The sequence below is a fragment of the Stegostoma tigrinum genome, unplaced genomic scaffold (genome assembly GCF_030684315.1).
Source record: "Stegostoma tigrinum isolate sSteTig4 unplaced genomic scaffold, sSteTig4.hap1 scaffold_93, whole genome shotgun sequence".
NCBI lineage: Eukaryota > Metazoa > Chordata > Chondrichthyes > Orectolobiformes > Stegostomatidae > Stegostoma > Stegostoma tigrinum.
Window position 1 is genome coordinate 443,005 of NW_026728818.1, and position 13,810 is coordinate 456,814.

At 47.4% G+C, this 13,810-nt stretch overlaps 1 protein-coding gene across 1 annotated transcript in view; it reads right to left on the reverse strand.

Annotated features, from left to right (window-relative positions):
- LOC132209433 (utrophin-like) overlaps window positions 1-13,585 on the reverse strand; it is a 156,416-nt gene extending 142,831 nt beyond the window's left edge. Inside the window, exons 1-2 of the mRNA XM_059644506.1 lie at window positions 13,511-13,585; window positions 9,329-9,441 (exon numbers count right to left, since the gene is read on the reverse strand). The gene's annotated coding sequence lies outside the window, so the exon portion shown is untranslated. The remainder of the gene's footprint in view (window positions 1-9,328; window positions 9,442-13,510) is intronic.
- Window positions 13,586-13,810: the final 225 nt, after the last annotated feature.

A 13,810-nucleotide genomic window follows, 5' to 3' on the forward strand; every position in this document is an offset into this window, starting at 1 on the left:
TCCCACGTCCCTCAGTCACTGCATCCCATTTCACCTAGTCACTGCATCCCATTTCCCTCAGTCACTGCATCCCATGTCCCTCAGTCACTGCATCCCATGTCCCTCAGTCACTGCATCCCATGTCCCTCAGTTACTGCATCCCATGTCCCTCAGTCACTGCATCCCACTTCACTCAGTCACTGCATCCCACTTCACTCAGGCACTGCATCCCATTTCACTCAGTCACTGCATCCCATTAACTTCAGTCAATTCATACCATTTCCCTCAGTTACTGCATTCCATTTCACTCAGTCAATGTATCTCTTTTCACTCAGTCACTGCATCCCATTTCCATCAGTCACTGCACCCCAAGCCCCCTTGGGCACTGCATCCCTATTAACTCAGTCACTCCTTCCCAGTACCTCAGTAACTGCATCACATTTCCATCTGGCACTGCAGCGCATGTCACTCTGTCAGTGCATCCAATTTCCATCAGTCACTGCATCTCATTTCACTCATTAACTGCATCCCATCTCACTCAGACACTGCATCCCATTTCACTCAGACACTGCATCCCATCTCACTCAGTCACTTCATCCCATTTCCTTCAGTCACTGCATCCCATTTCAGTAAGTCACTGCATCCCATTTCACTCAGTCACTGCATCTCCTTTCCCCAAGTCACGGCGTCCAATTTCCATCAGTCACTGCTTCCCATTTCACTCAGTCACTGCATCCCATTTCCCTCAGTCACGGCGTTCCATTTCCCTCAGTCGCTGAATCCCATTTCTCTCAGTCACTGCATCCCGTTTCTCACTGATGCTGCATTCAATTTCCGTCAGACACTGTATCCCATTTCCATCAGTCACTGCATCCCATTTCCATCAGTCACTGCATCCCATTTCACAGAGTCACTGCACCTCCTTTCCATCAGTCACTGCGTCCCATTTCACTCAGTCACTGCGTCCCATTTCCCATCGTCACTGCATCCCATTTCCCAGTCACTGCATCCCATTTCACTCAGTCACTGCATCCCATTACCCTCAGTCACTGCATCCCATTACCCTCAGTCACGGCATCCCATTACCTTCAGTCGCAGCATCCCATTTCCAACAGACACTGCATTCCATTTCCGTCAGTCAGTGCATCCCATTTCCCTCAGTCACTGCATACCATTTCCATCAGTCACTGGATCCCAGTTCACTCAGTCTCGGCATCTCATTTCCCTCAGTCACTGCATCCCATTTCCCTCAGTCGCTGCATCCCATTTCCTCAGTCACTGCATCCCATTTCCTCAGTCACTGCATCTCCTTTCCACAGTCACGGCAATCCCATTTTACTCAGTCACTGCATCCCATTTCACAGAGTCACTGCATCTCCTTTCCATCAATCACTGCGTCCCATTTCACTTAGTCACTGCGTCCCATTTCCATCAATCACTACATCCCATTTCCCAGTCACTGCATCCCATTTCTCTCAGTCGCTGCATCCCATTCTCCTCAGTCACTGCATCCCATTTCACTCAGTCACTGCATCACTTTTCACTCAGTCACTGCATCACTTTTCACTCAGTCACTGCATCACTTTTCACTCAGTCACTGCATCTCATTTCCGTCAGTTACTCCATCATATTTCCATCAAACAAGGCATCTCATTTCACTCAGTCACTGCATCGCATTTCACTCAGTCAGTGCTTCCCATTTCACTTAGTCACTGCATGTCATTTCACTCAGTGACTGCATCCCATTTCCCTCAGTCACTGCGTCCCATTTCACTCAGTGATGCGTCCCATTTCACTCAGTGACTGCAACACATTTCACTCAGTGGCTGCAACACATTTCACTCAGAGACTGCATCCCATTTCCCTCAGTCACTCAGTCACTGCATCACATTTCACACAGTCACTGCATCACATTTCACTCAGTCACTGCATCACATTTCACACAGTCACTGCATCACATTTCACTCAGTCACTGCATCACATTTCACCATAGTCACTGCATTCCATTTCCCTCGGTCACTGTTTCCCGTATCTCACAGGCGCTGCATTCAATTTCCCACACTCACTGCATCCCATTTCCCATAGTCACAGCATCTCCTTTCCCGCAGTCTCTGCATCGCATTTCACTCAGTCAATGCTTCCCATTTCCCTCAGTCACTGCATCTCATTTCACTCAGTCACTGCATCTCATTTCACTCAGTCACTGCATCTCATTTCACTCAGTCACTGCATCTCATTTCACTCAGTCACTGCATCTCATTTCACTCAGTCACTGCATCCCATTTCACTCAGGCACTGTATCCCATTTCCCTCACTCACTGCACCCCAAGTCCGCTCGGGCACTGTATCCCCATGAACTCAGTCACTCCTTCCCAGTTCCTCAGTCACTGCATCCCATTTCACGCAGTCACTGCATCCCATTTCCCTCAGTCACTGCATCTCCTTCACCACAGTCACTGCATCCCATTTCACTCAGTCACTGAATCCCATTTCCCTCATTCACTGCATCCCATTTCCATCAGTCACAGCATCCCATTTATCTCAGTCACTGAATCTCATTTTCCTCAGTCACTGCATCCCATTCCCCATAGTCACTGAATCCCATTTCCCTCATTCACTGCATCCCATTTCCATCAGTCACTGCATCTCATTCCCCACAGTCGCTGCACCCCATTCCCCACAGTCACTGCATCCCATTCCCCACAGACACGGCATCCCATTCACTTGAGTCGCAGCATCCCATTTCAAACAGACACTGCATCTCCTTTCCCTCAGTCACTGCATCCCTATTCACACAGCCACTGCATCCCAGTTCACACAGCCACTGCATCCCATTTCACTCAATGCTTCACCTTACACTCAGTCAGGGCATCCCATTTCCATCCGTCACGGCAATCCCATTTCACTCAGTCACTGCGTCCCATTTCACTCAGTCACTGCATCCCATTTCCCTCAGTCACTGCATCCCATTTCACTCAGTCACTGCGTCCCATTTCCCATAGTCACTGCATCCCATTTCCTAGTCACTGCATCCCATTTCCCAGTCACTGCATCCCATTTCCCTCAGTCACTGCGTCCCATTCCCCATAGTCACTGCATCCCATTTCCCAGTCACTGCATCCCATTGTCCTCATTCACTGCAGCCGATTCCCCTCAGTCACTGCATCCCATTTCACTCAGTCACTGCATCACATTACCCTCAGTCACTGCATCCCATTACCTTCAGTCGCAGGATCCCATTTCCCTCAGTCACTGCATCCCATTTCCCTCAGTCACTGCATCCCATTTCCCTCAGTCACTGCATCTCCTTTCCACAGTCACGGCAATCCCATTTCACTCAGTCACTGCATCTCCTTTCCATCAGTCACTGCGTCCCATTTCACTTAGTCACTGCGTCACATTTCCATCAATCACTGCATCCTATTTCCCAGTCACTGCATCCCATTACCATCAGTCACTACATCCCATTACCCTCAGGCACTGCATCACAGTACGCTCAGTCACAGCATCCCATTTCCCTCAGACACTGCATCCCATTCCCATCAGTCACTGCATCCCATTTCCCTCAGTCACTGCATCCCATTTCACTCAGTCACTGCATGCCATTTCCCATAGTCACTGCATCTCCTTTCCTCAGTCACAGTATCCCATTTCACTCAGTCACTGCAACCCATTCCCCTCAGTCACTGCATCCCATTACCCTAGTCACAGTATGCCATTTCCCACAGTCACTTCATCTCCTTTCCCTCAGTCACTGCATCCCATTTCCATCAGTCAATGCGTCCCATTCATCTCAGTCACTGCATCCCATTCTCCTCAGTCACTGCATCCCATTTCACTCAGTCACTGCATCACTTTTCACTCAGTCACTGCATCTCATTTCCATCAGTTACTCCATCATATTTCCATCAAACAAGGCATCGCATTTCACTCAGTCAGTGCTTCCCATTTCACTTAGTCACTGCATGTCATTTCACTCAGTGACTGCATCCCATTTCCCTCAGTCACTGCGTCCCATTTCACTCAGTGGTGCGTCCCATTTCACTCAGTGACTGCAACACATTTCACTCAGTGGCTGCAACACATTTCACTCAGAGACTGCATCCCATTTCCCTCAGTCACTGCATCCCATTTCACTCAGTCACTGCATCCCATTTCACTCAGTCACTGCATCACATTTCACTCAGTCACTGCATCACATTTCACTCAGTCACTGCATCACATTTCACTCAGTCACTGCATCACATTTCACACAGTCACTGCATCACATTTCACTCAGTCACTGCATCACATTTCACTCAGTCACTGTTTCCCGTATCTCACAGGCGCTGCATTCAATTTCCCACACTCACTGCATCCCATTTCCCATAGGCACAGCATCTCCTTTCCCTCAGTCTCTGCATCGCATTTCACTCAGTCAATGCTTCCCATTTCCCTCAGTCACTGCATCTCATTTCACTCAGTCACTGCATCCCAGTTCACTCAGGCACTGCATCCCATTTCACTCAGGCACTGCATCCCATTTCACTCACTCACTGCACCCCAAGTCCGCTCGGGCACTGCATCCCCATGAACTCAGTCACTCCTTCCCAGGACCTCAGTCACTGCATCCCATTTCCCTCAGTCACTGCATCTCCTTCACCACAGTCACTGCATCCCATTCCCCACAGTCACTGAATCCCATTTCCCTCATTCACTGCATCCCATTTCCATCAGTCACTGCATCCCATTTATCTCAGTCACTGCATCTCATTCCCCACAGTCGCTGCACCCCATTCCCCACAGTCACTGCATCCCATTCCCCACAGACACGGCATCCCATTCACTTGAGTCGCAGCATCCCATTTCAAACAGACACTGCATCTCCTTTCCCTCAGTCACTGCATCCCTATTCACACAGCCACTGCATCCCAGTTCACACAGCCACTGCATCCCATTTCACACAGCCACTGCATCCCATTTCACACAGCCACTGCATCCCATTTCACACAGCCACTGCATCCCATTTCACACAGCCACTGCATCCCATTTCACTCCATGCTTCACCTTACACTCAGTCAGGGCATCCCATTTCCATCCGTCACGGCAATCCCATTTCACTCAGTCACTGCATCCCATTTCACTCAGTCACTGCATCCCATTTCACTCAGTCACTGCATCCCATTTCACTCAGTCACTGCATCACATTACCCTCAGTCACTGCATCCCATTACCTTCAGTCGCAGGATCCCATTTCCCTCAGTCACTGCATCCCATTTCCCTCAGTCACTGCATCTCCTTTCCACAGTCACGGCAATCCCATTTCACTCAGTCACTGCATCCCATTTCACTCAGTCACTGCATCCCATTTCACAGAGTCACTGCATCTCCTTTCCATCAGTCACTGCGTCCCATTTCACATCGTCACTGCGTCCCATTTCCATCAATCACTGCATCCCATTTCCCAGTCACTGCATCCCATTACCATCAGTCACTACATCCCATTACCCTCAGTCACTGCATCACAGTACGCTCAGTCACAGCATCCCATTTCCCTCAGACACTGCATCACATTCCCATCAGTCACTGCATCCCATTTCCATCAGTCACTGCATCCCATTTCACTCAGTCACTGCATGCCATTTCCCATAGTCACTGCATTTCCTTTCCTCAGTCACAGTATCCCATTTCACTCAGTCACTGCATCCCATTACCCTGAGTCACAGTATGCCATTTCCCACAGTCACTGCATCTCCTTTCCCTCAGTCACTGCATCCCATTTCCCATAGTCACTGCATCCCATTTCCAACAGTCACTGCATCCCATTGCCAACAGTCACTGCAATCCATTTCCAACAGTCACTGCATCCCATTTCCAAGAGTCAGTGCATCCCATTTCACTCAGCCACTGCATCCCATTTCCCTCAGTCACTGCATCCCACTTCACTCAATCACTGCAGGACATTTCACTCATTGACTGCATCCTATTTCACTCTGACACTGCGTCCCGTTTCCCTCGGTCACTGCATCCCATTACCGTCCGTCAATCCATCCAATTACTGTCAGTCACCGCATCCCATTTCCCACAGTCACTGCATCCCATTTCCACCAATTACTGCATCCCATTTCACTCAGCCACTGCATCCCATTTCACTCAGCCACTGCACCCCATTTCACTTGGCCACCGCATCCTAGATCACACAGTGACTGCATTACAGTTCGCACAGACACTGCAGCCCATTTCACACAGTCACTGCATCCCATTACCCTCAGTCAGAGCATCCATTTCCCTCAGTCACTGCAGCCCATTTCACTCAGTCACTGCATCTCCGTTCCCTCAGTCACAGCATCCCATTTCCATGAGTCACTGCATCGCATTCCCCTCAGTCACTACATCGCATTCCCCTCAGTCACTGCATCCCATTTCCATCAGTCATGCATCCCATTTAGCTCAGTCACTGCATCCCATTTCACTCAGTTACTGCATCCCAGGTCACTCAGTCACTGCATCCCAGGTCACTCAGTCACTGCGTCCCATTTCAGACAGTCACTGCATCTCCTTTCCTCAGTCACTGCATCCCATTTCACCAAGTCACTGCTGCCCATTTCACTCAGTCACTGCGGCCCATTTAACAGTCATTGCATCCCATTTCCACAGTCACTGCATCCCATTCCCCTCAGACACAGCATGCTATTTCCCACAGTCACCGCATCGCCTTTCCTCCGTTACTGCATCCCATTGCACTCATTCACTGCATCCCATTGCACTCAGTCACTGCATCCCATTTCACTCAGTCACTGCAACCCATTTCGCACAGTCACTGCAACCCATTTCGCACAGTCACTGCAGCCCACTTCACGCAGTCACTGCATCCCATTTAAGAGTCACTGCATCCCAAAACCGTCAGTCACAGCATGCCATTTCTCTCAGTCACAGCATGCCATTTCCCACAGTCACTGCATCTCCTTTCCCTCAGTCACGGCATCCCATTAACCTCAGTCACGGCATCCCATTAACCTCAGTCACGGCATCCCATTTCACTCAGTCACTGCATTCCATCTCCCACCGTCACTGCATCCCATTCGCCACAGTCACCGCATCCCATTTCCCAAATACACAGAATCACCTTTCCCTCAGTCACTGCCTCCCATTACCCTCAGTCACAGCATCCCATTTCACTCAGTCACAGCATCCCATCTCCATCAGTCACTGCATCCCAGTTCACACATTCACTGCAGCCCATTTCACTCAGACACTGCAACCCATTTCCCACAGTCACTGGATCCCATTTCCCTCAGTCACTGCATCCCATTAGACATAGTCACAGCATCCCAGTTTACTCAGTCACTGCAACCCAGTTCAATCAGTCTCGGCATCCCATTCCCCTCAGTCACTGCATCCCATTACCCTCAGACACAGCATGCCATTTCCCACAGTCACTGCATCTCCTTTCCATCAGTCAACGCATCCCATTTCCATCAGTCACTGCATCCCATTTCCATCAGTCACTGTATCCCATTTCCCTCAGTGACTACAACCCATTTCCCGCAGTCACTACAACCCATTTCCCGCAGTCACTGTATCCTATTTCACTCAGTCACTGCATCTAATTACCCTCAGTCACTGCATCCCATTACCCTCAGTCACTGCATCCCAGTTCACACAGTCACTGCATCCAATTTCACAGAGTCACTGCATCCCGTTTCACTGAGTCACTGAATCGCATTTGTTGTTCTCACTTGAATGCAATGGTCATGAATCTCCTCCAATGGCTGGTCATGTATTTCCAATGCAAAATTTTACCAAGTTTTGATTTTCAATTTTGATTACATGTGTCTCCTCTATTCTATAAGATGCTGCAATAAACTCAAATTTGACGAATCATAATTCAACCACCATTACCGACAGAGTTAATTTCATCAAACAGATCCAATTAGAATTGTCACATTCCCAAATCCTGATTCAAGTTTTTCTAATTATGGGCCACGTGGTTAAGAAAAAAGACACTTAGAATCAGAGAGATGTACAGTCGGGAAACAGATCCTTTGGCCCAATTTGTCTATGTTGACCAGATATCCTAAATTAATTTAGTCCCATTTGCCAGTATTTGGCCCATATTCCTCTCAACCCATCCTATTCATATACCCATCCACATGCCTTTTAAACGTACAAGCCTCCACCACTTCCTCTGGCAGCTCACTCCATACATGCACCACTATGAAAAAAATCCGGTCCATTTTAAATCTTCCCTCTCTCATTTTTAACCTATTCCCTCCAGTTTTGGATTCCAGCAACCCGGGGAAAAGATCTTGGCTGTTCGCTCTATCCACATCCCTCGTAATTGTATAAACTTCTATATGGTCAGCCCTGAACTCCAAAGTTCCAAGAAATAGCTGCCTGTTCAAGCCCACGGTATACCTTCAACCTCCGATGCTCATAACATCCTTGTAGATCTTCTCTGAACCCTTTCAAGTTTACAACATACAAGAATACAGCGCAGAACAGGCCCTTCGGCCCTCAATGGTGCGCCGACATCCTTCCTCTCGCAAGGAGACCAAAATCGATTGCGGGATTCCAAAAGCAGCCGAACCAACGTCCTATATGGCTGCGAAGTGATCTCCCAACTCCTATTCTCAATGCACTGACCGATAAAGGCGAGCACACCAAATGTCTCCTTCATATCCTTTCTACCGGTGGCTGTACTTTGATGGAACTACGAAACTGCACTCCAGTGTCTCTTTATTAAGCAACACTCCCCACAACCTTCAGTGTATACGTGCTGCCCTGATTTGCCTTTCCAAAATGTAGCACCTCACATTTGTCTAACCTCAACACCATCTGCCATTCCTCAGTTTATTGGCCCTTGTCAATGTCCCATTGTATTCTGAGGTGACCTTCTTGGCTGGCTACTACACCTTCAATCATTGGGAAACTTACTAACCACACCTTCTATTTTCATATCCAAATCATTGCATCACTTCAACTCCCCCTCCCACTCCCTGAATGACATGTCCATCCTGGGCCTCTTCCAGTGTCACAACCAGACCACCCAGAAACTGGAGGAGCAGCACCTCACATTCCGCCTCGGGAGCTTCCAACTCAATAGCCTCAATGTGGACTTGGCCACCCTCAAAATCTCCCCACCCGCCAGCCTCATCCCAAGACTAGTTCCTCCCCTCATCCCCGCCTCCATGACCTGTCCGCCTTCTCTCCCACCTATCCACTCCTCCCACCTCACTGACCTACTCCCACCACTGCTTGGAATTATTCTTCTTTTCACACTTCATCAGCTCGACGTTATTTCTAAAATCTATTTTCCAATTGTTGGAAAAAGTGAGATAAAGAGAAGTAAAAGAAGTTACATTCTTACCACTCGGGAAATCTCTGAATATTCTTCTGTTGAAAGGCCGCCAAGGAACGATGCAATTCTTTTGTCACAAACGCTGTGAGGGAGACATCTTTTTCGGTTCCACTAACTCCACCCTAAGGAAGACAAACCCATGTAACATATCTAGTGACTTAAAGCATACTCTATTGTTGCCCATGGTGGAGAGCTGGATGAACACAGCAGGTCAAGCAGCATCAGAGAAGCAAGAAAGCTGATGTTTCGGGACGAGACCCGACTTCAGAAAATTGGCGCTGGAGAATCTGAGATAACAAGGTGTAGAGCCGGATGATACTGCTTGGCCTGCTGTGTTCATCCAGCTTTACACCTTCTTATCTCAGATTCTCCAGCATCTGCAGTTCCTACTACCTCTATTGTTGCCCTTTCACTTTACTGAACTAATATGAGCCAGTAGTTTTGTTTAGGCTCGTGCAATCTTACGCTTATTGGCCTGTACAAAATCATGAATTAATTTTGATCGACTGACGGGAGGAGAGATGAATTTTATAGAAATTTTTGTTTTCTACCAATTTGCAGAGGGCATTGTGGGCGAGTGAAGGACAGTGTTATTATCCTCCAGGTCTGTGGACTGCATCGTTACCAACTTGCCTATTTGCATATACATAAAATATTCCTTATGTACCAATGAAACATAATAAACCAATATTGCGTACTAAAAACAACGCTCACATATCAATGGAAATTTAAATATTTATCATAGAGTTTTAAGGATTGAATTCAATGATACAAAGCAAAAACCAGTGAAGATGAGGGCAGTTGGTCAGCACTTTTGCCACTAAGTGGAGGTTGGCAGTTTGAGGCCACCCAGGAACAAGCAAGCTCTGTCTAACTCCAAGGGCAGCACGGTGGCTCAGTGGTTAGCACTGCTGACTCACAGCGCCAGGGACCCAGGTTCGATCCCACCGTTGGGCGATCTTCTGTGCGGAGTTTGTACATTCTGCCCATGCCTGCATGGGTTCCTGCTGGGTGCTCTGGTTTCCTCCCACAGTCCAAAGATGCGCAGGCTCAATGTATGGGCCATGCCAAACTTGCCCATTGTGTTTAGGGATGTGTAGATTAGGTGTGTTAGTCATGGGAAATGTAGGGTTACTGAGGAAAGGGTCGGGGGATGAGTCAGGGTGAGACGCTCTTTGGAGGGTGACCGTGGACTTCTTGGGTCAAAAGGGGCTTGTTTCCACACCGTAGGGATTCTATGATATGGAAGTATCTTTTGAAGTGGACATTCGTGGGTGTGCTATAACAGAGACCTTGAAATACTGCACAACAAATATTTGGAACTAGACTGTCAATTCAGACAGAGCATCAAAAAAGGTCATGGAAGTTGTCACTGATATAAAGCAGGATTGATGAAAATCCAGCAGGAAATGGTGTCAAAAGGCACAGTATCTTTTATTCATCTCCAGTTATTTTGTCCAAGGCACTGGATGCTGGCAGGATTGAAACATTTAAGAAATGCTTCACAAATCACATATAAGGACCTGCACATCTTTGAACAATGGGAGGAAACTGCAGCACCTGGCGGAAGCCCCTCGCAGACGCGGGGAGGACATGTCAATTCCACACAGATAGTTACCCAAGACTGGAATTTCAATTGGCTCCCCAGTGCATGAGCAGCTCTGACCACTGAGCAACTACCTTGCCCAGAAGGGGTTTTATAAGCGCATACATTATTTCCATTAAGACAGATCCAATCCTCTATGTCCAATCAAAATAACATATTGTAGATATCATGACAACAATCATAAATTATTTTGAACAAGTAAATCAAAAAACTTGAAATAGTTTCCAAGCCTAAATACTAGATATGTTGCAGTTAAGATGAATAGCGCAACAACAAAAAGGCCATATTTTATGTGACGATCGGTAACACTTGAAAACTTGCAACAATTTGTCGCCAGTAGTGCTCTGAAGTGGCTTGATGGTGCACTCCTTCATTCACTGGAATGAAACTCCAAAGATCACAAATTCTCCTTCAATACCGTGTTTTAACAGTGACTGCATCAACCTGTGTTTATGCGCCTGACTGGAAACCCACACAACATGCATAAGCAAAAAAAAATCTAAGGTGATAGGAGAAAAAAATGTATGTATGCAACGTCTTTGAAAAGCAATCATTTCTAGCAGATGCAAGCCCATAAGGAATCTCGTTTCGCAGATTATATTCATTTGCACTGCAGGTCATGCCAGTCAGAACCAGTTTTCGTTTCATGACAGATAACTAAAATGTCCATCACAATGAACTTTGGTTGATCAGAAGATTTTAAGTATGGGCTATGTCTTGTGTGAGCTGATGGCATTAGGGGATGGAGAAGGTACATGCACTGCTGGCATCTTGACACCATTGAATGAGCAAGCGTGGACGCAAAGGTTGTAACAGGTAACAATTGGACAGGCAATATCTTTTGAGCTCCTTCCGAGCAGGCCTGTAATACTCTAAAGCTGTGCTAGACCCTCACTTCCTCCACCTTACGTACGCTGCCTTTTCTTTTTGACAAGAAGCACCTCTGTACCCGTCATCCAAGGCTCCTGAATCTTACCCCTTCTACCCTGTCTCAGAGGAACAAATTTATACATCACTCGCAACAACTGCTCCTTGAACAGCCTCCACATGTCTGCTGCGCCCTTTCTGTGGAACAATTGCTCCCAATCTGTACTTCCCAACTCCTGTCTGACAGCATCATAGTTTCCTTGACCCCAGTGAAATATCTTCCCCTGGTAACTGCTCCTTTCCCTTTCCATGGCGATGGTAAATGGGAGGCTCTTGCGGTCACTGTCGCCAAAGTGTTCTCCCACCACGAGATCTGACACGTGTCCTGGCGCATCCCCAGCACCAAATCCAAAATGGCCTCCTGCCTCGTCGGCCTGTCCACATACTGAGTCAGGAAACCCTCCTGAACACACCTGACAAAAACGGCTCCATCCAAACCATCTGCACTAAGGAGGTTTCGATCTATATTGGGAAAGTTGAAGTCACCCACAACAACAACCCTGATACGTTTGCACTTTTCAACAATCTGCCGGCCAATGAGTTCTTCGATCTCCCAACTGCTATTTGGGGTCTGTAGAAAACCCCCAGTGAAGTGACTGCTGCCTTGCTGTTCCGAACATCCACCCACACTGACTCAGTCGACAAACCTTCCTTGGCAACCTCAGCCCATACAACCGCAGTAGACGAGTCCTCAAAGGTTCTTTCAGCCGCCGTTATACTGTCCTTGACCAACAAAGCCACACCTCCCCCTCTTTTACCACCTTCCCAGACCTTAATGAAAGATCTAAACCCGAGAACCTGCAACATCCATTCCTGACCCTGCTCTATCCATGCCTCCGAAATGGCCACAACATCGAAGTCCCAGGTACCTATCCAAGCTGCAAGCTCACCTACATTATTCCGGATACTCCCGGCATTAAAGTCGTCACACTTCAATCCAGCTTGCTGTCTGCCAGCACACTTCTGTGACAGTGAGGTCCTGACCATGTCCTCCCTATGCTCATCCTCCTGTGTACTAGGACTACATCTCAGTTTCCCATTCCCCTTCTGAGCTCGTTTAAATCCAACCGAATGGCACGAGCCAATTTCCCACCCAGGATATTCGTGACATCACAGACCCTGGCACCTGGTAGGCAACACACCAATCGTGAGTCTCTTTCGTTCCCGGCAAATCTTCTATCAGTGCCTCGAACTATTGAGTCCCCAATGACTATCACTCTCTTCCTATCCCCGCTTCCCTTCTGTGCAAGAGGGACAGACTCTGTGCCAGAGACCTGCACCCTACTGCATACCCCTGCTCAGTCATCCCCCGGAACAGTATCCAAAATGGTATAGTTGTTTTTCAGGGGAGCTACTGCAGGGGATTTCAGGGGAACGACCACAGGGGAAGGTTAGTCAAGCTACACCGAGTAAACGTGCATTTTTGGCTGAAGAAACATGTGTTTCAATGTGAGCTAATGGAAGAAGCCATGGAGTCAATGCTAAACATTTCGACAATAAGACAACCATTCTTGAAAGCAGCATACAGCGTGAAAAAGAAATGAGCTGCTTTAATATCCACTTAAAATTTATGTGGAATATCAGATGGAATTTTCTTATTGACTCCATTGTGCAATCATGTCAATCTAAAAATGTTAATTGCATTAATTAATACTAACCAGAAACGGACTTTGTAGTAAATGGTTTGACGATTTTCTGTATCTGGAACATCCCTTTTCCTTCTCGAACGAAGATCGTACCAACCTATGGTACCAAACTCTGAGTCAAACGGATGGGACACATAATCTTTAAATTCCTCATCAAAACAGTCTCATCGTATGGTTCTGTGCAATAAAAGAGAAAGAATAAACATGTTTCCCACAATTTTGCTGATGTTTACGAACAGAATGCTCAAATTCAAAAAGTTTGGGCTGGCATGTCTGCTTCCTCCAGCCTGTTTAAACTGTTCCATTCAATGT